General features: G+C 30.1%; 1 protein-coding gene across 5 annotated transcripts in view; it reads right to left on the bottom strand.

Annotated features, from left to right (window-relative positions):
- Positions 1-19593, bottom strand: part of LOC111680809 (MAGUK p55 subfamily member 7) — a 30080-nt gene extending 10487 nt beyond the window's left edge. The window contains exons 1-2 of one of the 5 annotated variants that reach the window (XM_046954704.1): positions 19424-19593; positions 15684-15839 (exon numbers count right to left, since the gene is read on the bottom strand). The gene's annotated coding sequence lies outside the window, so the exon portion shown is untranslated. The remainder of the gene's footprint in view (positions 1-15683; positions 15840-19423) is intronic. The other 4 variants (XM_046954706.1, XM_046954708.1, XM_046954709.1 and 1 more) reach the window with 4 other exon arrangements.
- Positions 19594-24020: the final 4427 nt, after the last annotated feature.

The raw sequence follows: 24020 nt of genomic DNA, 5'->3' as shown, positions 1-24020 counted from the left end.
AAAACCCTAAAGTTGAAATACCCCAATGTACAATAGAATTGAAGAAAAATTAAAAAAAAACAGACATTTGCTAAACAAAGTGTCATCATACTCTCGTACTACGGGCCCACACTAAGTCTGTGTCAAACTGAACGTTAGAGGAAGGTGGAGAAGGACTACGGAAGATGTCATTGATAAATGCATTTCTGCAATTACACGTAAATTATACACAGTAAGTGTTGGTAATTGGGTTGTACTGATTGTATATATGTAAGTATGTATGTTTCTAGTGGTAGTACGAGTTGTTGAGAATATTGTAATAATGTATTTTTACACTCGAGAGAAAATCTTGATAATAACTTAGGGTAAAAGTCTATGTGCTTTACATGTGCATCTGTCATGATGACTCACGTCCCCCCTTTGTGTACCTTACCTACATATGTATATGTAGGTGGAAATTTTGCTACATGATTCCGTCGGCCCATGTACAAGCAATAATGTTCAAAAACTCGTTTCCATGGACATGAATCCCTAGAATTTTCTCATCAGTCTTCCTGTCGAATAACATTGCTCTCAAAATATTTGGATATAGGTTCGACAAATGTCTGGCAATAAAGGAGAAACTGTTCCACATACTTCTGGTTCGTTTATCCAAATTTGTATTAGTGTGACCTTAAACCTATGTCGATACGTAACACGTATTAATCTCGGATTTATATATTTTGATAAAGCTTCTAGTTCTTTCATATTCTATCTACCGTTTATTTCAAGTGGATACCGTGGATACAAAACTCCCTATAGTTCCCAGCAAAAAATAATTTATGTCATAATTTACGAACAACATCTTAATCACATCTAAAAACCCGATTACATAATATTCACATTTATAAACCAAATATTTATTTACGAATGATAACCCATTTAAAAGTGAGAAAAGAGATGTAGAAAAGTCATTACAAAAAACTTATTTGAAGTACATACATCGAGGTTTGGTGAAAAACCACTGAAGTTTACATAAGCGTTTCATTAAAAGAATGTATTTTATTTTTGACATCCAAATATCAGATTTTTACTGCTTCTAAAACTAAGATTAAATGTAGTGCAGAGTTGCCAGAAATGAACAACATTCCTCCAGTGACACGCTAATGTAAAATTCATAGGTTTTCATCTGAATTTGAAGCACTTCAGGTTACAACCTAGTAAAATATTTTCAGATTTTGGTAATGAGTATTGTAAGTAATGTTGTTATTTTATACATTACTTGCTATAGCATAAATAATTTTTATACCCTACACCACTATAGTGGGGAGGGCATTATACGTTTGTGCTGATGTTTGTAACATACAAAAATATTGGTCCAATTCCCACCTTTAAGTATACCGATCGATTCAGAATCATTTTTTGAGTCGATTAAGACATGTCCGTCCGTCTGTCCGGCTGGCTGTTAATGTAAACCTTGTGCGCAAGGTACAGGCCGCAATTTTTAAGATAATTTGATGAAATTTGGATCAAGCATGTTTTTTGGCACAGGGACTATTGAAAATGGTTGAAATCGGTCCATTATTTCACCTAGCCCCCATACAACCGTACCTCCTGATTTGAGCTTTTTATGCCATAATTACGTCAATATTCTACTATCTCTCTAAAAATTGACACAAATAAGTTTTATATAAGTATAAGTGACACTGCAGATTTTTGTAAGGATCGGCCCTTATTTGACCCTAGCCCCCATACAAACCCCCTTCAAAAAATGTCTTAAACGTCTAAAATTGACTTGTAACCATTTGTATCGCAATGAAACTCAACAAAACTAACTGTTATTTTAAAATATATCCATATTTGACCTATATAAAGCCTCATTTAGAAATTTTGTTTTTTTTTATCAATAAATTGCTTAAATATTTTATATTAATATTCAACAGAAAAGTTTCTTTATAAAAAGTAAAAATTTTAAAAATATGGTGTAGGGTATTATAAAGTCGGCCATGCCCGACTATACTTTCCTACTTGTTTTTAATTAGAATTTGTAGTCAATTGTCTATAGCGAAAGTCAAATAAGGAATTAGTTAGTGTTTCTAACCGTAGTCGATTCTTTTCGGTAGGGCATTGAGTAAGAGAATAGACTAGCAAACATAAAAAATTACCGTAAAACTAGTTTTAAATCCAGAAAATTTGGATAATGAACAAAATAAGTAGTTATTCGAACAAAAATAAGTAGTTATTCTTTCAAAAAAGTAACTACTTAAACTTTTCTCCAATATTACTTGCCAACTTATCGGATAAGTAAAAATTTTGCTGGGTAGTTGTGATGAAAATACTACATCTTTTCACACTTTTTTTGCTGGGTTGTATTATGTTACGCTTTTCTTCCAAAGAAGTAAAATATGATAAAAGAACCCAACCAAAAATCATAAAATTTTGGCAATGAGTAATCTAGATAATGTCGTTATATAATGCATTACATGGTAATGAGTGGTCGTTATCAATAAAATTACTTAATTTTTTTGAATTGGATTTGTAGCCAATTATCTAGTGAAACAGCATCCATTCAAAGTTTGTGGTTCGAATCATAGTTCATATCAGTATTTAAAAAAAACGTCGAACTATACTTTTATGTAAAAACTATTCACTGAGTAAGCGGAAAAACTAATGAATACGCCTAAGCGTTTAAGCTTTACCATCACTAATATATGTATGTAGACAGAAATTTAGTTTATTCCAACTTTAAAATAGTCTAAGGTCCGTTATTACAACTTGCCAATAATTAAAGGTAGGATTTTAAAATGCAGATAACTTGTTCCTCGTTATTATATACGAGAAGAAAATCAAGAAGAAAAATATTCTTATACTTTATCGATATCCTTTAAAAAAGTACCATTATAATAACTAAAACCGAGTTATATGCATAATAAAATCCTACCTTTAGTTATTGCCAAGTTGTAATAAGGACACTAAATAAATGAATTTAATAGTTTAGTTAACTGGCCCCGTGACTCTGTCATGTTAATTATAGGTTTTTATTCTTTATTTACAAAACGAATGCAAAAACTAAACGTTATTTTACATTTGTTTAGAAATGTTTGTAGAACGTTTATTGTCTGAACTTTAATGGATTTAAATGTTTAAATTGTTTTGTATCACGCTAATTGAATATTTTTTAAACAAATTTCTAAATAATTTATTTACTTTAACGGTTTTTTTATGAAAAAATTTTTAAATCTTTATATAAAGCAACAAGCGATGTACTTTTTTTATAATAACAAACATGAACATATTATTTAAAAAACGTATAATCAAAGATATTTTTGTAAAATTATAGTTTTCGAACTAAGAATATACAGGAACTAATTTAGAAGTTTATAAAAATTACATATGTATTAATACCCAGCATAAATAAAACTAAATACTTCCAAAAGAATAACATATATCACCCCATCAAAGGAAGCACTAAGTGAATTTTTTATTCTATAATACTACAATTTCACTTCCTAATAACTTCCAAAAATGAACATAAAAATTACTTCTTGAGAAATACTTCTGTTGTAGTGAATTTGGAATCAAATAAAAAGGTTTTTTCAGTACTTCTTCTTTTGCTCCTTGAGAAGTTCTTTTTTGCTGGATGGGTAACATATTTTTGATGTAATATAAAATGAAAATTAACCAATTCATCATTGGATATCTATTTAATGGCGCTTCTTGACGTATATATAACTTTATTTGTTACTTTCAATTTAACTAAGAAGTTCTAATCTTTTTTTAGCTTCTTTGGAAGTTATTTTTAAACTGGTTCTATATAATAACTGTGTGAACGTATTACTTATAAATTCCCTAAAAACATTTAATATAACATTTAATCTATTTATAGAACTAAACACATATGTTCAATTCACAATCAAGTTGTATATTGTATCTACTAAAGTGTAGTAACAGCGATTGTGAACAGATTTTTGTAGCAAGTCATAAGTTTATGTTCACAATAAAAAACAATTAAAACAAACAATGTCAAAAGTAAAAAAAAAAACAAATAATATTAAACTAATTAAACGAGCAAAATAAACCAAATTAATTTCTTTTTATTTAAAATTATAATATTTTCATTATTCCATATTTTAAACTAATAAATAAACAGTTTTTAATGAAATTTTTGTTTTGTTTTGGTAAACAGATGTTTGTTTGTAATTTTTGAGTTACCACTTTATCGTTTTTATGCCAAAATCGATTGAATTTTTTATTTTTTTGCTGAAATAAACAATTGACAACTCTGAATTTTCTTACGACATTCGAAAAACATATGAAAAATTGTCGTAAGAGTTGTATAGAACTTTTGCATAGAAAATACCAACAACATTGTTACGACTATTGTAGCAGCTGCTGACATACAACGCATACAACGCTACAACATCGATTGTGAATTGAACAATAGTAACTATATACACAAGTCACTCAAAATAGGAAAATTCTTTAAAAATATTGCCAATATTATGAATGCGGTAAAATAGACATTTTGAGTTCAACAAACCCAGAATAGAATTTTATATAAATAGAAGTTGTGCACCGTAATAAAATGTTATTTTTATTTCAGCTAAATAAATATAAAATGTAATATTGAAATATGTTTACAAAGTTTTTGGCCAAAATTTGAGAAGAAAAATGTATATAAAAAGAAAACTATTTAAGTTTTTTTGAGAATGCTTAAGTTAGAAATCCGCATTTAAACTCCAAAATATGTCTAAGGCTTTGGAGAAGGTTTATACATTGGCAATTTCATATCAAGTGAAACAACTTAAAAAAATTGCACCTAGGTTAATAGTATTACTAGTAGGCCAAAAGAGGAAATAGCTTTCTGAACTCCTTTAGACAATTTTTGCTAGGAGCAATAAGAGAAAAGTCCCAGTAAAATATTTTAAAATTTCCTACAATGAGTATTGTAGGAGATGTAGTTAATTCATACATTACATTGTAATGAGTTGTCGTTATCAATAACATAAATTATTTTTTTGAATAGAAATTGTAGTCAATTGTCTATTGCGTTTGTCTAGTAAGGAATTAGTTAGTGTTTCTAACCCTAGACGATTTTGGAAGCAAAGTTCTTACTTTGTTTGGAAGTTTTTTCAATAAATTTTAGTATTTACGTATGTGTAGACACCATTCCAGATAGAATGATAAAATAACTTTGAGTAAGAGAATAGACTAGCAAATATAAAAAATAACTGTAAAATCAGTTATAAATCCGGAAAAGTAGGTTAAGCAGATTTGTAACCAGTTATTTTTTGGACATCATCGAACAAAAAATAAGTAGTTATTCACTCAAAAAGTAACTTCTTATACCTCTCTCCAATATTACTTTCCTACTTACTGGGTAAGTAAAGTTTTTGATAGGATTACACTCATTTAAATAAAACTGACCTAATTTTCCAACTTTAACTGGAACAAGTCGGGAAGTTCTTGAGCGATAGAGCTACAAATTTGTTTTCTATCCTACTATCCAATAGTACTAACCTTTCACCTAAACGGGAAGGCATTGATTTCATAAGTTTGTTTACTAGACTCGAAATTACCTACATATGTATATGTTGGCTATGTAGTACGATTCAAGATTCTACTAACTTTTGGAATACTTGGAATATAAAACAAATAATACCACTTTAATTGGTATTATTTGTTTTATAAGAAGAAAATTACACCTTCCAAAGAAACAAGAAAGATGTAAAAGTTACGAAATGAATGTGATGAAAAGAAAGTACCATATTTATGTATTTCTAATAACTTCAATTGTCTACTAGAGATGTCGTCATTATGTTGAATGTATGTTGAATATTTAAGTAAGGCCTTGTCTATTTCTTTTCAAGGAATTTCCTAGAATTGCATACAAAACTACATATATATTATTTTCAGTGTACTATTTAAATGATATTTTTATGTCTTTTATTATTCCTAAATTTCAATGTACGACTATGTAAATGAGGAGCCAAAAAAATAAAAAATAATAATACTGGAGCCAGACACATTTGTGTAACTGCGACAATGGAAGTTTTTTTTCATGTACATAAAGTATGTTTTATTTTTTTTTTTTTTTTTTGGGACAGAACAAGCATTTTAAAAGAATAATATCTATTGTTTTTTATTCTATTGAAAATGTATTAAAACTAAACTTTTTCCTTTTAACTTTAACAAGTAAAATTTTGTATGTATAAGCAAAACCGACTTTTATATATCCTTAAGAAATGTAGGCGATATGGTATTTGGTAAGGAATAAATTTGGACTAAACGTATTAATTATATTTAACAGTTTGTTGGAGATAGTCGACTCTCGATATCATATCTAAAACTATTGGGAAAGATATTTGAAAATACTTTATGATATAATGAGAACTATAACAGTACGGACTAATAAATAAACTAGACAATATTCTTAATAATCTTAGCTTAGCTTCATTGATTATATAGTCCGATCTTTAACAGTCCTGACTAAACAACTAAAAGAAATATGGTCTTTATTATCTTAGCTTTAGTATCAAATCTAGATCATAGATTTAATCATAGTCTCCTTTTTAGAACAGTTTATATATAATATTCTAGTTTACTATTTTTTATTGAATGTTGTATAGTCTACAGTCTCAAATATACACTCGATAATTGACAAGATTGTAGTCAAGATATTAATGATGAACTAGAATATAATCCCCATTATGGAATAATCTATGATCTCGATCATATGCTCAGTCATTTACCCATTCTCGATTACAGACTAGTCTATAGATCATAGTCTAGACCATTTTGACAATCGTAGACAAGACAATTACAGACTTGACTTTAGACTCCACTAAACTAAAATAATATTAACTAGAGGCTAGTTGACTTTAATCTTAGTTAATTACTAGTTCTGATTATGGACCATAGATTAGGCTATATTGCCGACTATTAAGACGACTGATTAATAACTAAACTTTTGATATAAACTCTATTATCTGCTAATATCTCAACTATAGGCTAGACTATAGTCTCGATTATATTCTAGGCTTTAGCCTTTATTAGTTACTAGATAAAATTTATAGATAAGATAGCTATAGTTCCGTAGAAAAACTAAACTAGACAATATAGTCCTGATTAATAATGGGATTTCGATATATACTTAACTATAGACTCCCGTATAAATACATGACTGTAGTTGCCATTATAGACTCGAATATAATTATGACAATGGATTACACTGCAGCCTTGAGTAGACTATAGAGTCCCATTTTTGGACTAGACTACAGATTAAAATATAATTATAATTCAGTTCGGATAATAAAGTCTCGATTAAAGTTTCGATAATGGACTAGACTATAGTGTAAATATGACCTCGGATAGGTTAGTGGTAGGTTTCTACACTGGTAGACCGGAGGTGGGAGGTTCGATTCCCATCTGAGGCACTGGTTAATGAACGTACAACAGGTCTAATAGAAGCCTAAATGTATTTTTTCTGATTTTATGCTTTTACAAACTAACTAACTAATTAACTAACTAACTAAATAACTAACTAACTAACTAACTAACTAACTAACTAACTAACTAACTAACTAACTAACTAACAAGCTAACTAACAAGCTAACTAACTTACTAACTAACTAACTGACTAAGGTAAAAAACTCACGTAGTGCTACTTTTGAAGTGGTGATAAATGTTATTCTTTTGGAAGTACTTCGTTTTATTTTTGTTGGGTAACTAACTAACAAGAATCCTTTCTATTTGGGATCAAATGTGTAAATTCACTGAACCAAAAACTAAATAAAACCAAAAATATATTAAGAAAAAAATTTATAAATTCTACTAAGGATGTCAAAAAGGATAACTATGTAAATTTCTAGAAGTCTAAGTTTGAGTGTATGTACATAATTTATTCTATAGGAATTTCCAACAAAAGGACATCAGAAAGTGTTAAAGAGATACATAGTATTCAGGTAGGTTTTTGTTTGTTCTACTCTTTTTTTTTGGATAAAAGCCAAAGTTTTTAATAGAAATTAACAACAATCAGTTTTCATGTAAAAAAGAAAAAATGCATACCCATAAATAAACGTAACTCATACTATTCATATTTGTTATTTATTTATATTTTTTACAATTTTGGCAGGCACTTTAGTTTATTAATGGAATTATAAATGTAGTTTTAAAAACATTTAGTTTTAAGATGTTAAATTTATTACGAGTAGCAGCAGCAGCAGTAGTTAAAACTAATAAAAACGTAAAACAGCGCAAAAACTTTGTCTTTCCATTTATCATATATTTTTTTGCATTTCTACATTTCAACAAATGACAGAAAACGGAAAAAAGTATTTTTTTCATAAATTTTTTGTTTAATGCAGAACAGTCATTGTACTCATTTAATGTGCAGCGAGTGAAGGATACCAATGTGTAGTAGTGGTAAATTGTTCCACAAACTCATTGTGCAAAAAGGTCACTAACTCTTAAAAGACTTTTTAGACTTTACAACAACACTAACAGCAACTACTAAATTTACATTCTAAATGAAAATAAAGCAAGCGAAATAGTTATAAATGGTTAAAGGATATCCTTAGTTTAAATTCTATACATGTGATGTTACCTAAACATTGTATTATATATGTTTATACTTAGTTAATACTTCTCTATGTATTCATATAAAGTTCTATTAAAGTATATACGGACATTGTCTATGGAACCAAGTATTCATATCAACCATTTAGAAAACTAGTAACAAATAAATAAAATGTATTGTTCCAAGTTACATACATATGTTTTGTACAAGCAATGTTGTCAAAAAAAAAAAAAATATGTTAAATTACGATTTTAAGATACATATATTTCAGAGATAAGCAGTTTCCCTAAGATTTAAGGGAAATTACAGAGAAAAATTGTCCGATCTCCCTCTTTTCTTAAAAGGGAATATATCTTGAAATACACATGGAAGTACTTATGACTTAATTCTGAGATCTACAGTTGTAAAAGTCATATGAAATCATTATACTGGACCTGGATCAATTACAATGACGAATTCACATTTCTCGTTATATGAGGCCGCATCTAGAAAAATTAAGCATTTACTGCTTATAGCGACAAAACAAGGTCACCAGAGAGTTAAAGAAATTGCCTTCAACATCTGAGCTATAAGGGCATAAATTAACCGTAGTCATCCTGAGATAAATATCACTTCGACATATGACAGATTTTGAAGATCAAGAAGAGGTTAGGTTTTCGACAGACTTACAGACTTACAGTTTCGATATCACTTAATAATTAAATTGGCATTAGTATCATTCGGTATGATAAATATAAGGCCCTAGTCTTTCGAAAACTACAAATATGTACCTTCATAATATTTAAGCACTAAAGCAATATACAGATCGATTGAAGCCTTTATTCAAAATCATGTCTATATTCTCTGTAGTTGAGGATCTGAGTGACTTGGAAGTTGATCAAAGAATAACTATCATGATGTGAAATATACCGTAGTGTAGGTTTTTCCATTTTGGGTATAGAATCTTGTTGTAAAAATATTATTTCATTATCAGTTACATGAGTGCATCATATTGCTCTTAAAATATTTGGATCTAATTTCGATGAAAGCATGACAACGAGTGTACTATCAGACTGTGCTCTACATTCGCCTGAATCCGCACCTTCATTTTGGTGTAGCAGCACCTGTAATACTAACCTCAGACTTTTAATTTTTTTAGGAGGCTTTTTGACGTGCTCACTTTAGGTATTCCTAAAAGAATCTTCGTGGTTTTACCCACCGTTTATTAGCATAAGAGGCCTTACGGGACCCTTTCGACCGTATTTTTAATTCAGTCTTCACCGAGGCGAACGTTTTGCGTTCCTCACGTTAAACACTTCGAGTTCCCTACAACTCTGATCAATGCGTTTTCAATCGATCTTGCCTTTCTACCACAATGAAACCCTTATCTAGGGTCCTATTGAACTGTTGAACTGTATGTTACCATTCTAGAAAAGATTTATTATTTGCGACAAATAAAACTATGATACTATTGACCTGTTAACATTCTAGAAAAGGTGAATTATTTATCACGATGATGATTCGAAATCCTTTATAGGGAGTGGCTGTGGAATTTCTCGTCGCTAAGTTTAATCGCTAGAAAAATGGCTAGAAAAATTCTATCTATGAAATCGTGCTTTATTAAAGCTTATCTCCCGTATTAATAAAGATATTAATCACTTATTTTAGGTTTATTACGCACATTTTCCATAAAAAATTCTTACAATAAACCATCAGTAACTTTATTGAGCATTTATGAATATGTGGGTTTAAACTTTAAAGCACTTCTTTCCACTCTATTCCATTATTGCTTAAAGTATATTCCTTGGTAATGCTATACAATACGATCGATAAGAAATTGACTTTTTGTAACATCTGTCAGTCAAGAAAAGGAACCTGCCACCCTCTTTATTAGAATTTATTAAAACATGTATATAATATATATACTTTTAGTTACTATATGATACTTCATGTCAGTCCATATATACTTATGTACATACAATTAGTCCAGGTACCAGTTACTGAAAAAGTTATTTCGGGAAGGAAGTATCGGTACGATGCCCTCTGTGTGACTGCCGTGAGCACAGATTTAATAACTTGACTTAAAGCTCTTTTGAAATCTAGAATGTGTTAGACATGGGTCAATTAGAAATCTAATATAGAAACTCTCAAGATATTTGGATCTAATTTCAACGAAAGATTAACAATTGCAACAATGAAATTGTTAAAGAGTTACACTACGCTCTCCGTATGTTATAATATAGTTATAGGAAGTATTTGTTTTTATTCAACTAAACAAAATTTTATTTGTGTGTATTGTTTGTTATTTCACTATGTATGTATTTATTTTTTGTGAAATGTGAAACTTCATGTGATTTTTACCAAAAATTCTTGAAAAACATTCCATTCAATTGTTTATGTTATGCGAAAGCCAAAAAGAAATACAAAAAATATGAATAAATTATAAACAAAGTTTTCAATTTCTCAGCAATTGAGTGAAAATCATTGTACTCATGTCAATAAAAACACTCATTACATAAAACATTATAAGGAGAGTAAGTAAATTCTCTTTAAGTCTCACTTTATATACTTTATATGATATTTACCGGGTTGAGTGGGTGCTTGTACCGGAAATGCACTTAAATTGTTGTATGTGTGAGCATGAACTCTAACCGTTATAAAATAAAGTAATTTGATTGTATATGCGTAAGAGCTTGTGTGTATGTGTGTCTGTGTTTGTATGTGTCCGTAAGTATGTACGAAAAAACAAAATAGTTACATTGACAGGAAGTAACCTTGAACTACTTTTAGGCATGTTGAAACATGTTGTTATTTTATTTTCCTCATTTTCTTATTTCCTTTTTTTTGGACAAAAACCTAGTGTAGATGTATTTGTGCAAAATTTATTTAAACTATGTAAGTGGTGTATAAATATGGATTTCTTTGTACTTTTTACGTATGTATATAATTCTACGTCAATTTTGACATTTGTTGTATATTGTTTTATTTTTGTAAAAAAATGACAAGGTTTTTGATTTTCTGTTTTATTTAAACAATCATACATGAAGAATACTTATATTTCGACTGAAGGATCCCAGGAAAAACTTACATTGAAAAGTAATGAGTTAAAAAGCTAATAAAACCTCTTTGCACTACTTTAACACGGTGATGTCATTGGAGGCAAGTACTTCTACGCTCGCTTACAAATAGGGAGTTAAAGAAGTACTTGCAATTTATCTTACAAAACAGTTGTTGAGTAAGTTGTTTTATTTTTAATAATAAAAAGAGCCAGCTAGAATACGAACCAGGGACTTCGGTTTGTCAGTCAAATGTTCTACTCACTGCACCAATGCTTAGCTATTTTATTGCGCGTCAAATAATGGTTTTCACATACAAAACTAATTTGTTTTCTTTTTTGTGAAACACAATTTCTAACACGCAATTGAATAAAATGTGCCAACAAAATTACAAAGCCGAAAATAAAGTACTTCTATATCAGATCAGAAGAAAGTCATTACTAGAGTACTTCTAAGTAATGCTGACGGGAGGTAGTAGTCATTGAAAAGTAAGTGGTTAGGGAAGTACTACCCATTACCGAGTTTTTGCTGGGATAATATAAAAAGTTGTCCAATTAGCAATGAGTTATTATCCAATATTCAAAATTGATCAGAAGCTTAAGTGTCTTTCTACGGCCCATGAGAATTTTGATTGACCGTCATGTATTTAGACGAGATTGTGTAAGTTTGCTTAAGAGCCTCTATAATTAAATTAATTGATGTTAGTATTTTATACTCCAATGAATCGAATGTTAATGTATGACATTGTCATGCAGAAAATGCTCTTGACATTGTTTTTTTTACAGAAATTAAATCGTTTTTGCAATTATTTTGCAATTTAATGCCATTAACGTTTCGTTGGAACTTAACTCATTTCACTAACATTGAAAGTATATGTAATGAAAAACGGCTAAAAGCTGATTGAGGTTTTTCTATAAAATAACAATTTTCTTTTAAATAATCTATTTCATCAATGTTGTCGTGGGGTTTTAATGTTAACATAGTCTTAGATAAAATACATAGACATAGTAATTAATTATTTTGGAAAAAATTTCGAGCTTTCTAATAACCACCGGAATGAGTACCTGGCGTGTGGCCCTATCTCGCGGTGGTACTTTCACTACTACTGCAATTTTTGTACATGGATGGTCCGGTCCATGTACAAGCACTTTGCTTAAGTACTCGAGCTATCTAATCTGTTGCCATAGTAGTCACGTTGAGGAAAGACAGGTGTCATGAGCAAGCTCAATCTACATAATGTCGCCCAACCACACTAATATGGCTCTGTTGTTTCGGCAACAGCACCTAGAGGGACGTAATTGGTAGTCCGAATATTAATTGACAAAACTTTATTTCAGTGGTCACAAAGACCCACTGTGATAAGTTGAGCATACACTCAGCCATGTGGGAAAATCGCTAATAAATTAAAGAAAGGGCAATGACGACATTGCGCCACGCCTATCCGTCCCTTCTTCCTAGACCATAGCCTAACACATCGTTACACCATCACTCTATCTGTTTAATCTATAAATTACGCCATTATCTCTATCGAATCAGAGTAGACATCAGAAACTCCACCTCGTTAGCTCAAATCCAACATTTTATTAATCCACAGTCATGCCCTGTAATATGTACCGCTCCATCATCTAGGAAAGATAACAAAAATGTTTCCTGAAAATCATATTTCACCGTGTATCAGTCCTTGAACCAAGCACCCTCTTCCCGCGATTTGGGTTTAAATCACAGTCACTACGTGGATCCCATAAATCAGGCACAGTTCACAATTTTGAATTAATGTCGAAAATTATTTTAGTTGATAGCGGGACTCTCAAATATCGTTTTGGTCAATTATTGACTATAACCTACGCACAAAATCCATTTTCATGAATGCAGTGTATCAAAAACATTTTAAAAACTGAGGATATCAAATCGCCGGGAAAGAAAACCTTCCCTAAAGACCTGATGGGCTTAATTTGATGACACTGCACTGTATCTTATACGCTGTTGGAAATTTTTGTACATGGTTTCAGCACTTTGATTAAGTACTTAAGCTAACTTATATCTGACAAAAACATCCAAACATAAGTCTAAGTATATGTATGGGTAAGATCCGTATACACGTACATCCATCCCGTATAATATACATACACTTGGCATCAACTCATTACCAACGATTACTCTCACAGTAATGTCTTTGCGCGGTATCTCGGTTGTCTCGGCAACATTATCTAAATTCCGAAACTCTGTCCTGTAGGCTACCGGTTCCTGTGGTGACTATGTGGTTCGGGCCCATGTTAAATCATGTCATCAGTTAGTTGTCTCGTGGACTAGAAGACTGATAGCACCTCTTTTTCCCGGGATTGTTGGTCATCAAGGTAACATGTCCTCGAAGGCATATTAACGGGCCAGAAGTCGAAGTACTTACGTATACACTTGCCGTGTTGACCTTATTTCAGGGCGGAACTTTTTCAACCACTTGGTGTGCTGCTTAGACGGTTTTTTAGCTCACCTTTGTGTTTCGTACACGCCGGTGGCAAATTTTGTACACGTTTCTGTATCAGCACTTTGCTCGAATACTCGACATATATAATCCCTGAATAAATATGGTAAAATTTACGAAATATTAATTTACGCAAACACTTTTGTTCCTTTTAAAATAATTTTTCTAATTTTAGTTCAAAATTATTCTCCACGCAAATTTTTAATTTTTTTTATGAAAATAGTTCGTGAATTATATTATACTTTTTCTTAAATTTTATAAAATTGTAGTAGTTTTATTAAATGATAATATAATTAATATCATTATGTTTAATTTCTATAAAATTTAAGAAAGAAATATTACTAAAGGTTTCGTACTTTTGTAAAAATAGAAAATGGTTTTATTAAATAATATTTCGTATTGTTCACGAAATTTTTGTAAATATTACGAAAATAGAAGGTACGAAATTTTTTTTCGTAAAATTGAGCATGGATTGTTTTCAGTGTTGAAAGAATATACTAGATACTTTACTCTCTGACAATGTCCCCGATTACCTTTTTCTTATGAAGGTATCAACACCTATGGAGGAGGACTTGCTCTTGGTATTGGATATGTTCCAATAGTATATATACTTATTAGAATCAGCGTTACTAACTGCTAAGAGCAAGTACTTTAGGAAAAAATTAAGAATTTTGAAATACTCTTGTTATGAAGTTCAGATATGTAAAGACTGACCACGACCTATGACAACACTAAATCGTTATCATACATGTTAATAAAATTTTGGGTAAAACTACTGAGGGAGATGTAAAAAATAGAAATAAATACTGTGGATATCAAATCCTTTAAAGAATCTGACAGTGTAGAAACAGATACACAATTTAATCATCAATCATGTCCCTGATATTCTAAAATACAAAAAGTATTATCCAAAAATATATAGCAACATTTAACATCCCCCTTCTAAATATATGTATGTTAAAAAGTTGTGAAAAACTTATAATGATTCCCTTCCTTAAGATATGAAAACAAAAACAAAAACAAGAAGTAAAATCAAACTAAATATAACATTTCCGCTACACATAGGGATGATTATTCTGACAATTATTATATTACTTCACATTTATACATTACAAATATTTATTTCATTTTTTCTTACACTCTTCTTTTGTATGTTTGTTGTTGTATTTTTGGTAAAATAATAAAAGCAAAACAAAAAAATCCAATGACAGACAGTGAATATACAACAACCATGTAACAAGGACAACAGTTTTTGTGCTTCTTCTTTTATTTACAACTACTTAAAGGACTCTCTTTTTCTCTAGCTCTGACACATCACTCTCTTTGTGTACTAAGTGAAGTATGTTTTAGCTTAAAGAGATTTGCTGTTTCAAAATTGGGGGTGTAATGTGGGAGAAAAAAAAAAAACAGGCTACTTGAGTGTGTTCTTTGCCAAAGGACAAGAACACACAAACAAAAACGAAGATAAAATAAATAATAAAAAAATTGAGAAAAAAACAATTCAAGGGAATACTTAAAGAAATACATATATTTACGCACATACATACTTAAATAAGTAAAAATAAGATAGTGTGGAGAATGTTTTTTTTGCGTACTCAATTTGTTATAAAAGTTTTTTATTTAATAAACTTACCCAAATTGATTTTAGTTTAATCTGGTTTAATTCCACGTTTAAATTATTTATTAAATTCTTGTTGTTGCTATTATTAAGTGAAATACACAAAATTTACATGACTGGCTGTCAGTGTTTATATTTTTTTGTTTTGTTGTTGTTTTTTTTCGCTAAAAACTATTTAAAGAAGAACAAACGAAAAGCAATAAGTAAAACACTTTAACCGAAAAAAATTATGAAATTTTCACTTATATTTTTATAATTATAATACACATATATGTATTTAATATCTCTGTATGTGTTTTGTTTTTGATTTTATTTTCGATTTTTTATAATTTTTATTAGAGCAGACAGAACTAATAGTACTCTATATGCCGCAATATAAACAAAATAAGACGGTACCATTAACAGGGGAAGAAAATTATTTGTGTGAAGATTACAAATTATTTCTATATTTGTTTAATACACAAGCAGTATGAGTAACCGTACAGAGTTGTTAAATATAAATTGCAATTTGTTGATAGTTTTATGACCGACATATCCAACAATTGTTTAATAGAACAATTTTGAAAAAGGCATTATCAATGCCAATACATTGGTGGGACCTTATATAAACATAAATCGTTATTTTTAAATAATATTTACGTGTTTAGTTCAAAATTCGAGAAAAGAATCGGTTGAACATCTCCCTTGCCTGGGTTAGCTGACTATAGCTTAGAATTACTAGGAAAGCGAATTTTGGACTTGCTAAAATTGTCCAGTGTAAGATTGGTTTTGAAACCATTATGCCAAACTTCATCATGACACTTAGTTTTAGATTTAAGTTCAGTTAACTTTGTTAGTATTGCTAACTTTTCACTCAAAAACACAAACAATGAACAGCTGTTTTTTTTCAAACAATATTTTTGTAAAATGGAAAATTTTGGAAAAATGTTAAATAAACATTTAAAACAATAATAAATAAAACAAAACAAATCAGAAAATTGTAATTTACTTAAAATATTAAGTTTTTGTTCTTCCGAAATCATTGTTTGGTGGTTTTTGTTAATTATGTTTTCGCACTTATAACTTGAGTTTAACTAACAGTTAAACTAAGATAATAAGTAACCTTACTGATAACTGAAAAACACGAAACATATATTAAACCCGGTTTAACCAAAGAATGTAGATTATATCTATCAGTAAAACCCGCCCTTAATAGTCCAAAAGGACATAAATTCCTATACCTCTATTTTACATACTCTCGTGCTTACTTTTAGTCCTAGATAAATCTTACTCTTTAACTATTTTCCGACTTAACCCTCAAACTATCACCCTTTCGTTCTTCGTCCTTACTTTCTTTATCTACGCAAGTGTCACAACAGGACAAACAATATCCAAGTGGGCGTCTAAGAAGTCTGATTACTTAAACATGACCTTGTTCTGAATTGGCTTAAAGGTTGAACAACATAAACGATTTTAGTGTTAATCACCTAGATTATGCGATTTTAACTAGCAGTTTTATCCTTCGTTTTCTTAAATCCTTAAAATTACCATAAGTTATTAAAGTAAATAATCTAAGGTATAAGACACTTCGAGGGTCGGTTTTTTTTTTGAGACACTGAGTTTAAGGCGATCCTATTTATCTCTTCTTAAAGCCAAAGATGTTTCTTCAAAACCGTCACCTTTATATATATTCAATCTATACAATTTTTATATTGAGTGCATAGCTTTAAAATTTAGCATCCAGAACAGTTTACATATAATTTAAAAAGTGTATTTGTCTTTAGATACAAAGAGTTTTTTTATTCGAAAATCTCTCGAAAAGGAATTGTTTTGATTTACTTTTATCATTTGAAAGAAATGCTGCTGAAGACCATATATAATTAATGTTTTACGGCGTTTTCTAAGTGTATGAGATTTAATGATTTTGCAACGGAAGATAAAAATTGCCCAGACTAACTAAAAGTGTTTAAAGACCAAGAATCAAACTTCACAAGATCTTGCAAAATCTTTGAGAGCTTATTAAGAAACAACTTCAAAATTTTTAGCACAGTAGTTTTCATACAAATATCCAAAAGCTGGAAAAATTTAAATCTTACGAATTGAAATCTAGAGAACTTTAAAGACGATATTGATTGTCCGATTTATTGCTTAAAAACAAATTTCATTATTTGCAAAAAAAAAATTTGATTTATCACATTGACCTTAGGAAGTCTAATTAACATGGCGCTAAGATGAATTGGCCAAAAAGAAGCTTTGTATAATGAGCTGAATTCTGTTCAGACCATCATAGGAAATCTGTACCGATTACATTGGCCGAAAAACTTTTAGAATGTGTAACCAGTTTTAATTAGTTTAGGACCCAAATCTTAAACAATTAAGTTAGATATGCTTTCCAGAAGTTTCCTTTTCAAGATGAGCAAAATTGTTCAAAGATATAAGCACGGGGATATAAGCAAAAATGTTCAAGCAACCTCTGAAAATGTCATTAGATGTTCGATTTTTTGTGCATGCTTAGACAAAAGGAAATAACAACAACTACTTACAGCTTCATAAGTTAAATGTTCTTGAACTTAGTTTTCTTGCTTAGAAAACCAAAACGAAGTAAAAAATGCATGTTATGTATAAAGTGTAGTTATTGTTTTCTTACTACAAAAATCAAGGATGGGGAAATGTATTCTTTAATATAAAATCTAGAAACATGAATTTAAGCATGTAGAGTCCGGATTAAATGCGATCGTGTACAGTCGAGTATCTAAAATATCTTTTCTGATTAAATTCATATAAGAAACTATTTCGATTATAAATTCTGTGATGAAAAAAGTTAAATTAAAATCTAAACAACTCTAGACAAAACTTATTTTGTTTTAGATACGATAATAATATTCTAAATGTCTACGTATTCACTAGTCACGGGACTAGTGAATACAAAAAAGATACATACAAATTGCTGCAGGGGATATAAATTTCACATTGCAATGGTGTGAAAAATAACAATTGTATTATTTTTTGCATATATCTGACAGAACGTGTATGCGGTTTTTTCGTTTTGAAATTATGTATTAAAACAAATTCTTTTTGTTGCTATTTTTATGTTTGTTGTTTTAATTCTGTTTTATACTCAATATTCACTTGTTTGGGGTTGGGGGAGCAAAGGAACAAATATTAACAGCACTATGTTTGCCTGTTGTCTGCCAAATAGATCGAACAACAAGCCAACTAACAGACAGACCAAAAGGCATACAGCCAGGCAGAGCCAAACATTAATTTAGACCATTTGTCAGTCAGCCAAACTAACAAACAACAAAGGCAATAACGAACAAGAAGCATATTTTTTTTTGTATTTTCTTTATTCTTTTTTATGTATTTTTTTGTTGGGTGTTTTTATTTTTAGAATGATTTTTATGGTTAAAAAAGGTAAAATATTTCTTAATATTTTTCTCTATTTCTCTTTTTTTGTGGGGTTCTTTCACTTTTTCTTAACAATATCATCGTCATCAGCAGCTATCTTTAGACTACTGTTATTATTAGCCAATTGGCAAATTAAATAAATTGTTATATTAATTCCATATGTATTAATAATTTTCAATTTTTATTTTCACTAACACGCGAAATATTTTCTTTAACACTTTAAAATCTAAGAAAGTCCATTAATTTAGCTAATGCCCTGCGTTTCTTTAGTTTTATTTAAATCAGATGTTTTTACTCTTTATATTTAATTTTTTTATCTAAATTTTTTTTACTTATACACAACATCATTATCATCATAATCTTCATACATTTATATATAAATTTCTTTTCTGATGGTTGGGTGTACTGTGCAGCCCGTTTTTTTCAAAATACCACCACCACTTTTTATTCGCTTTTGTAAATATTTGAAATTTTTTTACTTTTATTTTTTCTTTAGATCCCGTCCGTTCTTGTCTCAATGAGTTTGACAACTAAATTCCAATTCGAATTATTTTCCTGATGACGGCTGCATTTTGCCGAAAATTTTTTCCGCTTTTGAGTGAAAATGTTGACGCGCCACACCAAGAGAGAAGAGCATATATGTCAGGGGATTTAGAATCTAAGAAGAAGAAGAGGAAACATAAATCTGTTATTTGAGTTGCCAACATTGTGTTGTTGAGAGTGGCGGTAAATTTTGCGCATGTCAGCAAAAATTTTTATGACAGCAAGACATTTGCTGCAAGTACTTTGTTTATTTTTAATTTAATCTAAAGAACACAGGGTGTGAAATATGATGATGTTGAAGAAATAACCGTTACGGTTAAAAAATGGAAATTTTATTACAATACAAGTTTTGTTAGGCTTTAGTAAAGTAAAATTTTATTGAAATTTCTTAAAAAAAATTTAAATAAACAAAATGGCAATATTGATGTTTATTTTAACCACGAAATATTCATTATTCGATTATATATAAGAAATTGTGTTATATTTATTCCTTTTGAACATAAAATTTGTTACATTTAACTTCTTAATTTTTTCCTACAGATTTTTATTCAGGATTCAGGTTTTTGATTCCGTGCTTTGTTTCAGTTTATGTTTCAAAATTTAAAAAGTACCAGGTTAAGAAAGAAAACTCTACTACCTATTACTAGGTAGTATCGACTTTCAAATAATCGAACAATAGACTTTTTGTCGAAAAGTCGAAGTAGACCATTTTGTTCCAAAAAAGTTGATAACTCGACTATCGTCTGTGAATAAAGTTGAAAAGTGAAAAAAGGTCTCCAAAAAGTCGAAAAAGGTCGGAAAAAGTCGGAAAAATATCGAAAATAGTCGGAAAAAGTCGAAAATAGTCGAAAAGTCGGAAAGTGTCGAAAATAGTAGAAATAAAGTCTGAAAAAGTCGAAAAGTCTGAAATAGTCGAAATTTCGAAAAAATTCAAAAATAGTCAAACAGTTGAAAATAGTTGAAAATCGAAAAAAGTCGGAAAAAGTCGAAAATAGTCAAAAAGTCGGAAAAGATGAAAAAAGTCGAATAAGGTCGGAAAAAGTCGAAAATATTCGGAAAAGTCGAAAATAGTCAAAAAGTCGAAAAAGGTCGGAAAAAGTCAAAAAAAGTCGGAGAAGTCAAAAAGAGTCAAAAGGTCGAAAAAAGTCGAAAATATCGAAAAAAGTCGAAAATTCGAATAAGGTCGGAAAAAGTCGAAAAGTCGACTATTTACAAAATACTAAAAGTCGAAAAGTTTTAAAAAGTCGAAAAAGTCATCATCATAATTATGAACTTAAAAGCAATATTCGGGGGGTTCAGTTGTTTGGGGCCTAGGTCAAATATTGGACCCATTTTAATAGGATTCGTTTCTAGTACATAAGATTATGTAAAAATTGCATTGAATTAACTTTACAGGCCCCTTTCGTGGGTTCAGTTGTATAGGGGCTAGGTAAAATAATGGACCGATCATAACCAATAGGATTCGTCATCATTGAGACGGCTGTACTTGATAAATAATTTGCATGCGGTAAATCCATAAAACTTCGAAGATTCGTAATGCGGTACGGTTATCCGACGCTACACATTAAACCAATATGACTTGAAACCGCAAATCTGTAAGCAGTGAAAGATAATGGTAATAAAGCGCGATAGTTTTTATCCAGCTTTGTAGAGATGAATAAAGAACAGTAAGATTTATGTTACTAATGTTAAACTTTATGAAATAATGGTCCGATTTTAACCAAATTTTGTACTTGAGCAACCAGTAATACGTATCAAAAGAAAGACAACAAACACAAACCGTTGACATTAGAGTTGTTCCCCAACATAGACCTGAATTACGACTATTCAACACAGAAAATAGTAATTTGTGTGTGTTTCTGTGTAATACAAATCCATAAAGCGGTGTAGGATATTAAAATGATTATTAAGTTCTCTTTACACGATCACACATTACGTACTTAAAGTCTTATAACACATTTTTGTGCTACACGATTGGTATAAAATAATAATAAAGTATGATGAAAACAGCTGTTTTCGTTGTCTCCTTTGTGTTTACTTAAAAATATATCCCTGATCTAATGCAAATCATTTAAAAATATGAAAATTGCTATACGACTGATCAATTTTCCATTTGTATTTTTTTTACATTGTATGATGGTTTCACTATGTTTAGACGATCTCATCCCTTCTATTTTATACAACATTTTGACAGATCATATTACTTGTATGATCGTATATGAAGGCGACTTAAACGATTGGTTTGAAACAAAGTATGATGAAAACAGATGTTTTCTTTTTCTTCTTTGTGTATACGTAAAAATATATCCCTGATCTAATGGGATTTACATGTTTTTTTTAATAATTTAAAAAAAATCAATTTTCTCTCAATGTCTGAAGGTTTCATTACATTTTGTGTTTACCCAGCAGTTCGACGGGACAGTCCCGAACTGATCACTTAACCTAAGACTTGTGGTGGCCCCTGGCCACCTGACTACCCAGGTGACTGACCATTTTAACATTGGCTTGTCCTACGAGGAAGTTAATCGTCACTCTACATCCTACAAAGAGACAGTATAGAGACGATGACCTCCGCTCTCGCTTACAAAGGGGACACTTAAGTGACGACTGTCTTCATTCTCGATTACAAAGAGTTTATTCGTGACGAAAGATGGATATGAATGGAACTAAAATTTAAAAATTTCAAGTGTCTACTCTCTAAAATATTTTGGGACAATAATGTGATGATTGACCCGAAAGATATAAATTTTGAGTCAACAAGATGGTGGCATATTATTAGAAAGTAATTATCAATTCTCCAAACGATGTGTAAAATAACTACTTTCGGATGTACAACAAAAAAAAAAAACAACTTTGAAGAGTATAATCTTTAGGTTACTTGAGTGAAAAGACGAACGTCTCCGCTCCTGCTTACAAAGAGGGCACTAAAGTGACGACTGTCTTCATTCTCGATTGCAAAGGGAACATTCGTGACGAATGACGCAAAACATACCAATTACGATCATCCAAGTGGCCAACTATTAGTGGAAATTTCTGTCCTTTTCGTATGCATTGACTCTTTGTCGAATTGCTGGATTGACTATGCCATCAGCTTTCTCCTACACAAAAATTTTTATATTACTTGTATAATCGTGTGAAGGGGAATTTAAACTCTTCTTGCATCAGATAAGATTGGATAAATAAAACTAATTGAGGTCAATTAATTAAATTAGCAATATATGTATGTATATCTAATATTTGCACTAAACTTTCGTCAAATTTAGAAAAATTCTAATCAATTATAGTTTTCATTTCAAACATAATAGTTGTACAGTAACGAAAATTAAAAAAAAAAATATGCTAAAATATTTTATAGTAATTATGGTGTTAATATTTTTGCGTATACCAACTACAAATTGTAAAATTACAATTTCAAATGGAATTTTTTCAAATCAAAATTTTGTGGAATATGCAGAATTAGCCGTGTACATGGCTAAACGTTTCATAAGTCCCAAAACAAATACGCTGGTCATCAATGAGAGATGCAATGTTATTTGTCATGAGGAGCAAAACTATCAGACTGAACTATTAAATAGTATTCTATATGGCTTAAAGGAAGAATTCGCCATACAGTTGTTTATGGGCTTTTATAATGATCGATTATGGGATTTTAATATATTTATAGTGGACTCTTATGAGTCATTTCTGTAAGTTGTCAATAATGCGTTTACACTTGAAGTGAAATATGGTTTTTCGTTTGCAAAGAAGTGCAAGTATTCTAGAATATTATTTCCAAAGTACCTTTTTTGCAGATATGTACGCCATAGCTTACCCACCACCTGGCAAGAGCGTTTTTTCAACTTTTTCATTTTACTAACTTGGAGCAGTAGCAACGAAGTAGAACTGAATGAAACTCTTTACAACATATTTAGTACAGCTCGCAGTTTTAATGTCAGAAATGTGGTTATAATGACTAAAGCCTTCAATGGAGACCACATTAGTTTCTACACTTATGAACTCTTTAATAAATATTATTGTCTCAATAAGATTGTTGTGCGTGAAATTAATCGCTACGAGAATGGAACTCTACAGAATCAATTTTTATTTCCCGATCACATTAGTGATTTTCACGGTTGTGAGTTAAATGTATCGGCTCATAAAATGGCACCACTTTTAACTTTTAATGGCGATGTAAACAATGAAACACATTTAATGGATATCAATCGCTTGAGTGGTATTGAAGGTGATATTTTAAAAGTTATAGCCAAATCTATAAATTTTAAAATTCGTCTAAATTTCCCAAATGGAAGTAATATGATTAATTATTTTTTTGATTCAGCGGGTTGTTTTGGAGATGTAAGTAAGACATCTCCTAATTTTCCATATTTTCGAATATATGTAACACTCCAACTTGTTAAAATTATAATTTCAGCTGGACAAAGG

The sequence above is a fragment of the Lucilia cuprina genome, chromosome 6 (genome assembly GCF_022045245.1).
Source record: "Lucilia cuprina isolate Lc7/37 chromosome 6, ASM2204524v1, whole genome shotgun sequence".
NCBI classification, from domain to species: Eukaryota; Metazoa; Arthropoda; class Insecta; order Diptera; family Calliphoridae; genus Lucilia; species Lucilia cuprina.
The sequence above is the reverse complement of the archived record's forward strand: the minus strand, read 5'-3'. Positions and strand labels throughout refer to the sequence as shown.